Source organism: Podarcis erhardii (genome assembly GCF_964252035.2).
Source record: "Podarcis erhardii genome assembly, chromosome: 7".
Taxonomy (NCBI): Eukaryota; Metazoa; Chordata; class Lepidosauria; order Squamata; family Lacertidae; genus Podarcis; species Podarcis erhardii.
The window spans coordinates 1,292,936-1,305,928 of NC_138511.1; the positions used below are offsets into that span (position 1 = coordinate 1,292,936).

Here is a 12,993-nt window from a genome sequence, read left to right on the forward strand (position 1 = left end):
ACAGGCACAGCAGGTGAGAGATGCTCTCAGGTTGTCCTTGTTGCAATCCAAAGGGCTGGGACGTGCCTCCTCATCCAGCTCCCCAAGGCCACCTGCATGACACATACCTCCCAAAGAAGAGAATTACAGAGTCTCGTGTGCCTTCCATTTTGGGAGAAGCTTCTCAAAGGAATATTTGCTCCCTTATGGGTGATGGCTTACCTCTTCCTTCTGTTTTAGCTGATTCTGGAAAAACAAAACACCGTGGGTACAAAAAATTGGATTGTTGATATTCTCCTGTGTTTTGGCAGGTGAGTTCATCGGAGTGTTAAATAAATTTATCTCAACAACACAAATGAGGGATGTGGTTATTTAGCAAATGCAGGGGAAGGCTAAGTGGACAAGAGTTTTCCTATTTGTTCTTTGACTGTTTGTGCATTAAATTGTGTAGAGTTGTGATGGAAGTTTATAAAATGAGACTTGGCCTGGAGAACGTGGATAGAGGAAAGTTTTTCTCCCTCTCTCATAATGCTAGAACTCACAGAGCTGAACAGTGGAAGATTCAGGACACATCAAAGAAAGGAAGTCCTTCTTTATGAAGTGCACACTATGGAACTCCCTGTCACAAGAGGCCACCAATTTGCAACTTCCACTCAGGATTTTCCCAAGGCTAAGCCCGCTTCAGAGAGCATACTCTGCACCCTCCTCAAATGCTTTGGCCTGGTTGGGAGGTTTCCTTGAATGGTGATTCTCCATCTTGCCCTGTGTTATGATTCCATGCTTCCCCCCACTCTTCTGGTGGTGCTAACATCCCCCTGGCCTCAAATGCCCCCTGACTGCTCACCACAACCCCGTACGCCTCCGCCGTCACCTCAGCCACTCAGCCACTTGGCAGGTACGGGCACTCACCTGGGGCGCAGCTCCGGGGACCTGGAAATGTTGGGATGGTTAATGGGGAGCCTCCAAGCCCTGGGGCAGTCTATCTGGTCGGCCCGGTTTTGGGGAGGGGAAAAAAGCCTTACTTTGGGGGTCACAGTTCCTAAACTGCATGTTGTCCAATGCCACACCTGCCACTGAGGTCACCTATGGAGGGGGAGGCAGTGCTCTTGACATCCTCCGGATAAGGAGCTGTCCAGGGAGGACAAGGAGTCCAAGACCCCCCTGGAAAGGGCCACCGACTCTTCCGGTGTAGGCCAGCTTGCGTGTTACGTTTCTGGTGATTTCTTCTTTTCCTTGTGTTCAGTTTGGAGTGGTTCTGCTTCTTTTCATGATTTTGACGTTTTTTCTTTCTTTTGGCTTATTTCTCTTCATTTCGTGTTTTTGGGTGAATATGCTGTCATGGTTTTTCATTGTTTTTGTTTGTGTTTGGGTACTGCTTCATTTCGCGGGGGGTGGGGAAATGTTCTATTGTGTTATTGTCAATATTGTGTCAATTTCATGTCAGTGATAATTTTGAAAAGCAAGCAGACCACCCCAAACCAAGGAAACACCAGAAATGCAGAAAATTCACTAGAAATCCCCACTGTATAGTAAAATGCTATGTATTGCTTGTGTGTTATGTTTCTAGTGAATTTATTTTCAGTATTTAACTTGTTTTTGGGGGGGTTCTTTTCAAATAATTTATGCGTTTCTGGTGGTTTCCTTGGTTTGAGGTGGTTTCCTTCCTTTTTAAAATTATGAATAACTTATAAATGACACAATATCACCAGAAACACAAAAATTGGAACCCCCTCCCAGAAATGACAAAACACCAGAGGAAACACAAAAACAATGAAAAACCACCACCATAATGCTGAATTCACCACAAAACATGAAAGAAACAAATAATTCAAACCAAAGAAATCATGAAAACCAATTGAGGAGAAGCAGAATCACCCTAATCTGAAGACGCAACACAGGGAGAAGCAAAATCTCTAGAAACGTAACATGAATGCAACACATAGCATATCAGTTTAGCCTGGTTTGGGGGTTGCTAGTGAATTTGTTTTTCAGTACAGTATTTTGCTTGGTGTTCACAGGACCACAAGGTGACTGCTGTTAGGTGTCGCACTCCAGTGGCACCTTTAAAGATATTTATGTATAGCCACTGGATCGAGGCCTCTACTGCATCTGCAAGCATACTTTGCAATCAATTTTTACTGACTGGAAACAAAAGAATTACGGCTTACACAGCTTCCCTGGGATAATTTCCCTCCCACGAAAGGGTGCTGGCGGCGCTTTCTGCCCTCTTCTATTATGTCCCATCCCTCACAGCCTGGCTTGAAGCAGGGACCGCCCACCTAGGGACCACCCAGGCGCTGGGCTTCCTTCGATCTTCTTCATGTCCCCGGGGGCTCTCTTCAAAAACCTCTTTCCCCTTGCCCTGCCCCAGCCCCAACGAGCGTGGCAGGCTGCATTGGCCCTTCAAGGCGCTGGGTCTGCCTTGGGCTGCCAGGTGGGACTGGCTCCAGGGAACCTTGGCTTCCTTTTTGGGGGTGGGGGGGTTGCAATCGTCTCTGGGATCAGAGGTGCCACCTTCTCTCCGTCCTGCCTCCCGCAGCGCACAGAGCAACTCTGTGCATCAGGCATCAGACTCGGGGCAGCAAGTCTTTCTGTTTCGCATCTCCCCGGAAGGTAGTACTTTTGTTACGATAAGATCGTATTTCCAGAGCAAATATTCAAAGTACAAATTCTTTAACCTGAGAAGATTGGCTAGAATGTAGGTGACACATCCCCCCCATATGATTTTATGGTTTTTACATAGTAATTTGGGGGAGGTGTTTACTATTGATATTTGTGAAGTAATGTGCTGTATGCATTGTCTTTGTGTGTGTAATGGTCTCTTCCTGGTACAATGTATAATTTCTTAAGATCACTCTCTTACACTTCCTTTCTTGGTCCCAAAATAATCTGCCAGGTGGTCATGGCCAGTGATACTGCTAATGACCTACTGTGCTAAATTTTACCAAGACTAAAGAAAAATGCATTTTAAGAACAGGGGGGCTAATTTGGAAGCTCTCTGGCAAATGGAAAGCTTTCCTTTTCCAGACTTTAGAACTTTCACACACACACACACACACACACACACACACACACACTTAAAAATGGTATTTGATGGTTAAAAAGATAATCATACGGAGCTTTAAAAGCAGGGTGTTTTTTTCTTAAAAATATGAACAGCCCATATTAAGTATCGGGAATGGCTAAGGCCAGCAACTGAACCAAACTTCAATTTTCTGGTAATTTTAACAGTCATTCAAATTGCAGAACTAGGATTCTGCAACAACAGCTCATGCCACAGCTTTGGAATCCATTATCCGTTCTCAGAATATAGGAAGCTGCCATATCAGAATTATTAGTCAACCCAAATAAAAATTGCCAACACTGACTTGCTCTTCAGGCAAAAAAGATTCCCATAGAGATGCTGGGGATTGAATCTGGGATCTTTAGCTTGCAAACACAGTGAGCTACAACACTTCTGCCTCTTTTTATATCCTCACTGTGGTAGGTATCTGAATCCTCCCCCCCCCTTAAAATAAACAACTTATTAATATTGAACAAAACTATTAAACTTGTTTGCCCAGTACTCTGGATACAAATATCGTAAGCAGAACTGACAATAAGCTGCTTGAAGTAGATTAAAAGAAGAGAGAACAAGAGCAGGAGGCAGCTTTCTTTCTTTTTATACGTTCCCCCTTCCCCATTTTGTATGCATAAAGATGTCCATACTCCCCCAATTCCTATTCTTGTTTCAGACCTTGCTTGTACTTATCCTAAGGTTACCAGATGTCCCTGTTTTCCAGGGACAGTCCCCGAATCAGTCCCCTGACAAAATCCATCTATTTAATAGGAATTTGAATAGTGTCCCCGGATTCATTGAAAAAATCTGGTAACCTTAACTTATCCCCCTTTCCCAACTGTCTCACTGGCGCAGCTTACTTCACAATTTTATTTCAGAAGCAGAAGCAGAGTGACACGTCAGACTTTATTGTCCTCAGACCATATAGGAGGTCTCAGGACCCCAGGTCTTAGGCAATTAAAGCAAATGGTGCACAAATGGTTCAGTCTCAGTTCCCTGCTAGAATTGATCAGGAACCCTAAATGCCCTCCAACTGGCCTTTAGAATATTTGAGAAAACACAAAACTCTTTTCTCTATGCGTGCAAATATCCATGTCAATTTATAATAAAATATCTGTTTTTCTGTAACTAGTTTCAATACCCACTCCCTTAGAAGATGTGATGAGTTATAACTCTTCCTTCTTGAGTCTTGTACAGAATGCGATCTTTCCAAAATGTGTTCATGAGAAATTGTGGGGAAATTTTACGATTTTGAACAGCATTTGCATATTCTCTTGTATTTGATCCACTGCAAGTAGATAGCTCCTTTTCATGATGCTGCTTTTAACTGTTCTGTGGAGGCAGATTTTCATATTTCCTAAAACTAGAATTAGGGAAAGAGCCCCTAAAATAAATAAGAAGAAAATGAGAATAGAAATGACTGGACAAGTAAGTAAGTAGTAGTAGCAGCAGTAATCATCATCATCATCATCATCATCATCATCATCATCATATACCCCACCCATCTGGCTGGGTTTCCCCAGCCACTTACAGCACATAAAAAATTGTAAAACATTAGACAATATTTTTTTTTATACAGGGTTGCCTTCAGATTTTGGTTAACCAAGGTGGTTCCCTCCAAATGTTGTTATCCCATGATAACTGAGGCTGACAGTCCAACATCATCTGGAGTGAACCACACTGGCTACCCCCGTCCTATGCTGTATTTTGCTATGGTTATTGGGCATGTGGGGGAAAGGGTGTTTCTTATACCTTGAAATACTTTCACAATAGGTTTATACAGCTCTGGGATCTTCCTCTCAATCATTGGTCTGAGGTTCTCTTTCAACTTGTTGTAGTTCTTTTTCAGTTCTTGTTGATATTCCCTTTGGTCAGGTATTTATTTTTCTCCACTGCTTCACCACATCTGTTCCCCAAAAATGAAGAAAACAATTTTGTTGATTAATATAACCGCACAGTATTGGACCATGTGCATCTTGTAATAAAGTTTGGCTGGGACTGAACTTGAAGTTCAGTCAAGACTTTTTAGTCTTGTTACTAGGATCAATTTAGTGTTCAATGGGACAATAATTTCACCAGAGGCTGCATTACATGCTACAGTGAGGATTGTGTAATTTTTTTATATCTTTGCTGTGAAGCCAGCTAACGCCTAAGAATGTGCCGACATAGATTTAGTGTAATTGCAATTTTAACAGATTTTACTTTGCCACTTTACTCACCTCATTTACTCACCTTAACTTGTTGTGATGTCGATAAAGTTTTAGATCCTCTGGAATTCCAGCCAGGAGCACTTGAGCTACTTCTAGTAGTCCCTTATGGAAGAACATAAAATTGTATTACATAAAGCATATTTCTTGAGGAAAGGATGATCAGGTATCAACCAGATCAGGCATCAACCAGAATTACTATCATGTGAAACCCAACAAATGGCAAAACAGTAATCTAGTCAGATATCAGGAAGACACAACTTTCAGGGCAACTCAGTTGCAACAGGAGGGAGTAGGAGAGGAATTCAGTGGGACAGTACAGTGGTACCTCGGGTTACATACGCTTCAGGTTAAATACGCTTCAGGTTACAGACTCCGCTAACCCAGAAATAGTACCTCAGGTTAAGAATTTTGCTTTAGGATGAGAACAGAAATCAGCGGGAGGCCCCATTAGCTAAAGTGGTGCTTCAGGTTACGAACAGTTTCAGGTTCTTAAACGGACCTCCGGAACAAATTAAGTGCGTAACCAGAGGTACCACTGTACTCTAAAACAGGAATTGGTAAGAAAATGGTAGCAGCCTTTGGACACCCAGCTTTCACTGACCCTTGAGAGGGAAATCTGGGAATCAAAGTATTACAGGATGATTGGGCTGCAGTTTTCATGTTTGGGCCTAAGAAGTCACTGGGATTAGTGACAAGGAAATGTCAGACTGATTTCCATTAATAGGTGCATGAGTGTGCATGTGCACATGCCATTTTAATGTTTTGCTTTTGCTGCTCACATGCAGAGAGAAGAAAAAAAGAAGAATCAACAGTATTCTGACAATATATCTGATTTACTGTGGCCCCCACAGAACCTTGAAGCACCATCTGCAGCATTTTGGGATCTGGTAGAACCTGTCTGGTGGCAACAGCCAGTTCAAGCGTTTTCTCTTGCATGTATTCAATAGCTACTTCAATTGGCATCAAAACAAACTGTAATTACAGAGGGACAGGTAGGTTGCAACTCTTTAACATAGAAACTTCAGTTGGCACAAGGATGATAAACTGTTTTTATGTGACAGATAGGTAGCCGTGTTGGTCTGCCATAGTCATACCCCTCCCCACCTTCTCACTATATAGAAGGGTCTGGAAACTTCTGTTTCAGTGTATCTGAAGAAGTGTGCATGCACACGAAAGCTCATACCAAGAACTGACTTAGTTGGTCTTTAAGGTGCTACTGGAAGGAATTTGTTTTGTTTTTATGTGGTCATCTTCTGAGGGTTGTTTTTTAGCCAAAAGTAGATAGCATGGTCTTGCCACTCTCTGCCTCTTGATAAAAGACTGGCAAAAAAGTGAGAGGAAGTTAAATGAACCACTCCCATCAGATAGCATAAATGAAACAGGAGGGGAAGAAGGGTAGGGAAAGCAGAAATGACAATGTTAAGAGTGTCCAGTCCCGCATGCTGTAGCTCAGTTTTTTGAGATTTAATATTTATTTGGTCTCAACATGGATGATCCCATTGACTCTTGTATGATTCCTGCACATTTTGTTTTAGTTCTATTACTTTGGAAGCAGACATTACTTTTGAATGACATCGATTCTAGTTTTGATGGGGAAAGCATGCATTGTAGTCAATATGGTCCCCCTCTTATACTGCTCACTCAGTTTTCCTCGTGGGCGTCCATCCTGAGCTAAAGGGGTGGTATACATAAATCATCAGAGGTTGAAATTTTTCTCAAAATTGGTCACTCTGTCTTTCATCCCATAGTTATCAAAATAGAGTTCCACAAAGGTAATTTGTATGTAGGCCTGGAAAGACGGGGAAGTGGAAAAATCTTTTATATGTAAGCTTATGTCAATAAAAATTATTTAAGCATGAAGCTGAACCTGAACTCAATACACAACAGTGTAGTCTCCTTCTTTGGAGGTCTTTAAGCAGAGGCTTGACAACTGTTGTGTATTGAGTCAAAGGATTTTATATCTGTATTATTATTGTCTGTATTTGCATTAGGGTAAAGTAACTGCCTTTTGGTTCCAGAGGGTACAGCTACTATTGGTTCATTTAAGCTGCTGTATTTGGATCCTCTGTCTTATTGGTTTCCTCCAAAAGGCAGGACTGTGATTGCCTGATATTGTTCCCTCCAAAATGTATCCTTTCTAGCTAGTTCCCTGTCCCTATAAATGTAGCTCTCCCCTCCTCAGGTCTTAGTCTTGTTGCTTTAATAAAGAAGTGTTACTAGAGAGCTGTCTCCAGCATATTATGTCAAGAGAGCTGAAACTACAAACCCCACGTCACAACAACTAGAGACGAGGATGGGATCCGGAATGCTGAGGAGTGGTTAAACGCAGCCCTGCCTCAGAGTCCGGATTGTAGCTAAGAACAAGACTCACTGGCCAGCTGAGAAGACGACCCTGCCCACAGGACAATGGAGAGTCCAAGGGTATTGGAGCCCTTCCAGCCATCAGAGCCCCACACGTGGGAAGACTACGTCGAACGCTTCGAGTTCTTCGCAGTGGCTCAAGGGATCACCGATGCCAGCAAAAGAAGGGCCACATTCCTGAGCTACTGTGGGCCTGAGATCTTCAAGCTGGCCAAGGCATTGCTTGCCCCAGCGAAGCTAAGTGAGACATCTCTCAAATATATTCTTGCCTGCCTAACAAGCCATTTAGCGCCTACTGAGACCAAGATGGCCCGGCGGATGGAGTTTCATAAGAGGCAGCAGCGTGCTGGGGAGTCTGTATCTGCATTTCTAGCTGAACTGCGGAAGCTCGCTCAGCACTGCGACTTCCAGGATCTGGAAGAGACTCTCCTGGATCAGTTTATCGGTGGTCTGAGCAGCAAGAAAGCCAGAAGACGCATCGTGGCCAAAGAAGAGGTTACCCTTGCTTCAGCCTTGAAGGACGCCACCGCCACGGAGAATTATGAAAGAGAGGAGCTTGATGCCAGTCGCAGGGCCCCTAAGCCACAGATAGAAGTTGCGCATGCCATGGATGAGCTAGAGGCTACTCCGAGCCAGAGCCCAGTCAGTGGGGTCGAGTCAGTGCGTCAGGCCTGCACAGTGCACAAAGATCACCGAGGCAGGTGCCCTGGTTGTGGTGGAAACCATGAGCGGAAGAGTTGTCGTTTCCAGGATGCTATGTGCCGGACGTGCAGAAAGACAGGTCACATCGCCAGGGTCTGTAGATCGGCGGCGTTGGGAGCGACAGGAGCACCTAGACTGGAGCATCGCAGATCGCCCACAGCAAACCATGTTCTAAAGGACTGCCACTACGTAACGGAGATCAACGGGAGGGTCGTGCAGTTTCCAGCGCAAGGCAAGGCACACGTCAAGGTGAAGATTGAGGGTCAGCTGTGCGACATGGAGGTGGACTCCGGATCTGGATTCACTATCGTGTTGGACCAGACCGCGAGGACATTCTTTCCCAGGGGTAAGTTGCCCCCTCTGGAGCCCTTCCCGGCAACTTTGCAGTCATACTCAGCGGGCCGCATCCATGTCATGGGAATGTGTGCCGTGAGAGTACAGTTCCGGGACAAACAGGCGGTACTCAAACTGGTGATTGCGAAGGGCAGTCGCCCCAGTCTCCTGGGCACTGACTGGTTCCCCGCCCTGGGACTGAGTATATCAGGGCTTAATTCAATCCAAACCTGCCCTGAGATGAGCGAGGCATTATGCAAAGAATTTGCTGGTCTCTTTAATGGAAAACTGGGTTGTTATAAAGGGCCCCCAGTTGACTTCGAATTGGACCCTGGGGTGGCCCCAATCCGACTCAAACCAAGGCGAGTGCCATTTGCACTGCAACCCAAGATTGAAGCAGAGCTGGATAAATTGGTCAAGCAGGGAGTTCTCTCACCCGTGGACTCCGCTAAGTGGGAGACTCCAATCGTCACGCCCCTTAAAGCAAATGGGGAAGTCAGGATCTGTGCTGATTACAAATGTACTATCAATAAGGCACTCAGGGGAAATTCATACCCCATTCCAGTCGTATCACATCTGTTGGCTAAACTGGCTGGGGGCAAGGTGTTCGCCAAAATTGACCTGGCACAAGCTTACCAACAGCTGCCAGTAACCCCACAATCAGCGGAAGCACAGACTATTGTCACACATAAAGGGGCGTTCAGAGTTAACAGATTACAATTTGGAGTTTGTGTGGCCCCAGGGATTTTTCAAGGGCTCATGGAACGCCTGTTAAGAGGTCTGCCGGGGCTCTTGCCATTTTTTGATGACGTTTTGATTGCTGGAAAAGACCCACAGGAACTGGTTGCGCGTGTCCGTGCAGTGTTGCTCAAGTTCAAGGAGGTGGGGTTGCAACTAAAAAAGGAAAAATGCAGTTTTGGGGTGCCAACTGTGGAATTCTTGGGGTTTAAAATTGATGCATCAGGCATCCACCCCACATATGCTAAGGTTAAGGCCATCATCGAGGCACCACGACCACAGAACAAGACGGAGTTGCAGTCATTCCTGGGACTTATTAACTTTTATCATTCGTTCTTACCCCAGAAAGCTTCGGTAGCTGAACCATTACATAGACTGTTGCAGAAAAAGAATGTGTGGCGATGGGGGCAGGAGCAGCAGAAGGCTTTTGATTCCTTGCGAGGAATGCTGAGTAGCAAGAGCGTCCTTGCTCATTATGATGAATCGAAGCCGCTGGTCCTGGCATGTGATGCCTCTCAATACGGCCTGGGGGCGGTGCTGAGTCATAGGGAACCGGATGGGTCGGAAAAGCCCATCTCTTTCTATTCCCGTACGTTGTCGCCCACGGAGCGCAACTATGCTCAAATTGACAAAGAGGCGCTTGCAATTGTGGCAGGAATCAAAAAATTCCATGATTATGTGTACGGTCGTCATTTCTCCATTGAAACGGACCACAAACCACTGTTGGGGTTGTTCAACCCGAACAAACAAATGCCACAAATTCTCTCCCCCAGAATGTTGCGTTGGTCTATATTCCTGAACGGGTTCCAGTACACCTTGACCCATGTGCCGGGGAAACGGTTGTGCCACGCTGATGCGCTGAGTCGATTGCCCCTTCCTGGCGGGAGCAATGAGGATCCTGCTCCAGCGGAGCACATAATGATGCTGGAAACACTTCCGGGGGCTCCTGTAATGGCTACTGATATTGCTGAGAAAATGAGGAAAGATGCTGTTCTCTCCCGTGTGCTCACTTGGGTGGGGAGGGGGTGGCCAGGTGGTCCGCATGAAGACAAATTCAGGCCTTATGCGACAAGGCAGCACGAGTTATCCATGCATAAGGGTTGTCTCCTGTGGGGAGATAGGGTGATCATCCCAGCACCACTGAGAAACAGGGTTCTTGAGACGCTTCACATGGGACACCCGGGAATGGTCAGGATGAAGTCGCTAGCCCGATGTTATGTGTGGTGGCCTGGAATGGACCAGAACATAGAACAATGGGTACGAACATGCAAGGCATGCCAAGAGGTGCGGCCAGAAGTGGCCAGAGCACCAGTTCACTGGTGGGAGCAGTCCAGATCTCCCTGGAGCCGGCTGCACTTAGATTTTGCTGGGCCATTCCAGGGGAAGGTCTTTTTGGTTATCGTCGATGCATATTCCAAATGGTTAGAAGTGGCGATGGTCCCTAGCATGGCATCAGCTGCCGTAATCAAGGTGTTGAGGCAGCTGTTTGCAACCCACGGGTTACCTGAGACCATTGTATCAGATAATGGGGCAGCTTTTGTATCCCAGGAATTCAGGGCATTCTTGGCTGATAACTTCATAAGAGGGGTCACATCCGTGCCCTTTCACCCATCCTCCAATGGGCAGGCGGAGCGCATGGTAAGAACAGCCAAAGAATCCATTGCGCGCTTAATGGAGGGTAACTGGTCAGCTCGCATCACACGAATGTTATTTTTGCAGCATGCGACACCGTGTACTGCGACGGGCAAGTCGCCAGCTGAGCTGCTCTTGGGTAGAAGATTGGTAACGGTGCTGGATTATGTCCACCCGGATAAAATGTCAAACCGTAATTCAAGAGCAAACCCCCAGGCTGAGACTGACACAACAAGGTATTTCGCCCCTGAAGATCTGGTCTGGGTGAGGAACTATTCATGAGGTTCGCGGTGGGTGGCTGGTGTGGTCACCCGGACTAGTGGACCTGTGTCCTATTATGTGACCTTGGAAAATGGGCAAGTTTGGAAGAGACATATAGATCAGCTGAGGCGCCGGGCGCTCAGCAGGGAGGAGTCTGATAATTCATCCCTGGCTAACGACGCAGAACTGCAAGACCAGAGTGAAAATGGCCCAGAGGTGCAATCACCAGGGGCTTCAGCAAATGAACCAGGGTCTGCTAGTCCTCAGGATGACGAGGTACAGGTAAGGGACCCTGAGATGTCTGGGACTCCATCTGTTCCTGACGAAACCCCTATAGCAGCCCCCCTACCACAGGTGACACCCAATCCAGAACCGGCAACACCTGTTGTCAGGAGATGAAGTAGAAGTTGTAGGACCCCACAGTACCTGAGAGATTACGTCTGCTGTGCTCACTAGGGGGGGAGGGGTGTTGTGTATTGAGTCAAAGGATTTTATATCTGTACTATTATTGTCTGTATTTGCATTAGGGTAAAGTAACTGCCTTTTGGTTCCAGAGGGTACAGCTACTATTGGTTCATTTAAGCTGCTGTATTTGGATCCTCTGTCTTATTGGTTTCCTTCAAAAGGCAGGACTGTGATTGCCTGATATTGTTCCCTCCAAAATGTATCCTTTCTAGCTAGTTCCCTGTCCCTATAAATGTAGCTCTCCCCTCCTCAGGTCTTAGTCTTGTTGCTTTAATAAAGAAGTGTTACTAGAGAACTGTCGCCAGCATATTATGTCAAGAGAGCTGAAATCACAAACCCCACGTCACAACAACAACCATATGTCAGGAGTGCTCTGATGGTGTTTCCTGCTTGGCAGGGGGTTGGACTCGATGGCCCTTGTGGTCTCTTCCAACTCTATGATTCTATGATTCTATGATTCTATCTGAGGACAGCACCCTACACTGCAACCCTGGTTTCTTCTCCCCCTCATTATAAAAATATTGTGTGGTTAAGTGAAGATAAGGAGTTTGAGGCAAACAACAGAAGATAAAAGGTTTTGCCAGGAATGACTGGACAATAACCTCTGTCAGCTGGGACAGTTTATAGAAGGAGCCAGGACTTCTTTATTATATACAAGCAGAGAAGAATGAGTGTAGCCAGGACGTGTGCGCTGCACTGGGCATCCAAGAGGCTAGCTACTCCGCTGCCTCTGACAAGTGTGATATACATGTAAACCATGAGCTATATGTGGGAACTAAGACATGTACACAGTCCATACATGCAACAGATGCAACAGACACTGGCACACATGTCTGTGACCTATTGTCTCATTTTCTTGTCATTTGAACTATGCTGCATATGCCTTTCACATATGTATAAGTGTGTTGCAATTGTGTTTATAGTATGCTTTTGTCACACACATTACAAACATGATAGTGTGATGGATTATATTTCACCCATGCTCCTTTGAAATCTTGCATCTATGCATAAGAAATTAAAATAATTTTGCCTTTGGTTGATAAAATCTTTTGCAAGTTTTGCAAAACTTGTAATAAACAATACAACTTCAGAATTCTTTAATATACATAAAGGTACTAGACAAGGCTGCCCTCTATCTCCCCTACTATTTATAACAGTACTGGAAATATTCATTAAAAGATTGAGGGAAACAACAGAAGTTAAAGGAATCAAGGTAGGATTGAATGAATATAAAATAAAAGCCTTTGCCGATGA

At 45.3% G+C, this 12,993-nt stretch overlaps 3 long non-coding RNA genes across 5 annotated transcripts in view; 2 read left to right on the forward strand and 1 right to left on the reverse strand.

Annotated features, from left to right (window-relative positions):
* Nucleotides 1-12,993, forward strand: part of LOC309346403 — a 308,888-nt gene that overhangs the window by 191,782 nt on the left and 104,113 nt on the right. The gene's annotated exons all lie outside the window — the stretch shown is intronic.
* The window catches only part of LOC309346406, a 33,303-nt gene continuing 22,749 nt past the window's right edge, over nt 2,440-12,993 (forward strand). Inside the window, exons 1-2 of the long non-coding RNA XR_014158619.1 lie at nt 2,440-2,592; nt 6,033-6,239. This is a non-coding gene — a long non-coding RNA (uncharacterized lncRNA). The remainder of the gene's footprint in view (nt 2,593-6,032; nt 6,240-12,993) is intronic.
* Nucleotides 3,930-12,993, reverse strand: part of LOC309346405 — a 32,021-nt gene continuing 22,957 nt past the window's right edge. For all 3 annotated transcript variants that reach the window (XR_014158616.1, XR_014158617.1, XR_014158618.1), the window contains exons 2-4: nt 5,270-5,349; nt 4,790-4,943; nt 3,930-4,421 (exon numbers count right to left, since the gene is read on the reverse strand). This is a non-coding gene — a long non-coding RNA (uncharacterized lncRNA). The remainder of the gene's footprint in view (nt 4,422-4,789; nt 4,944-5,269; nt 5,350-12,993) is intronic.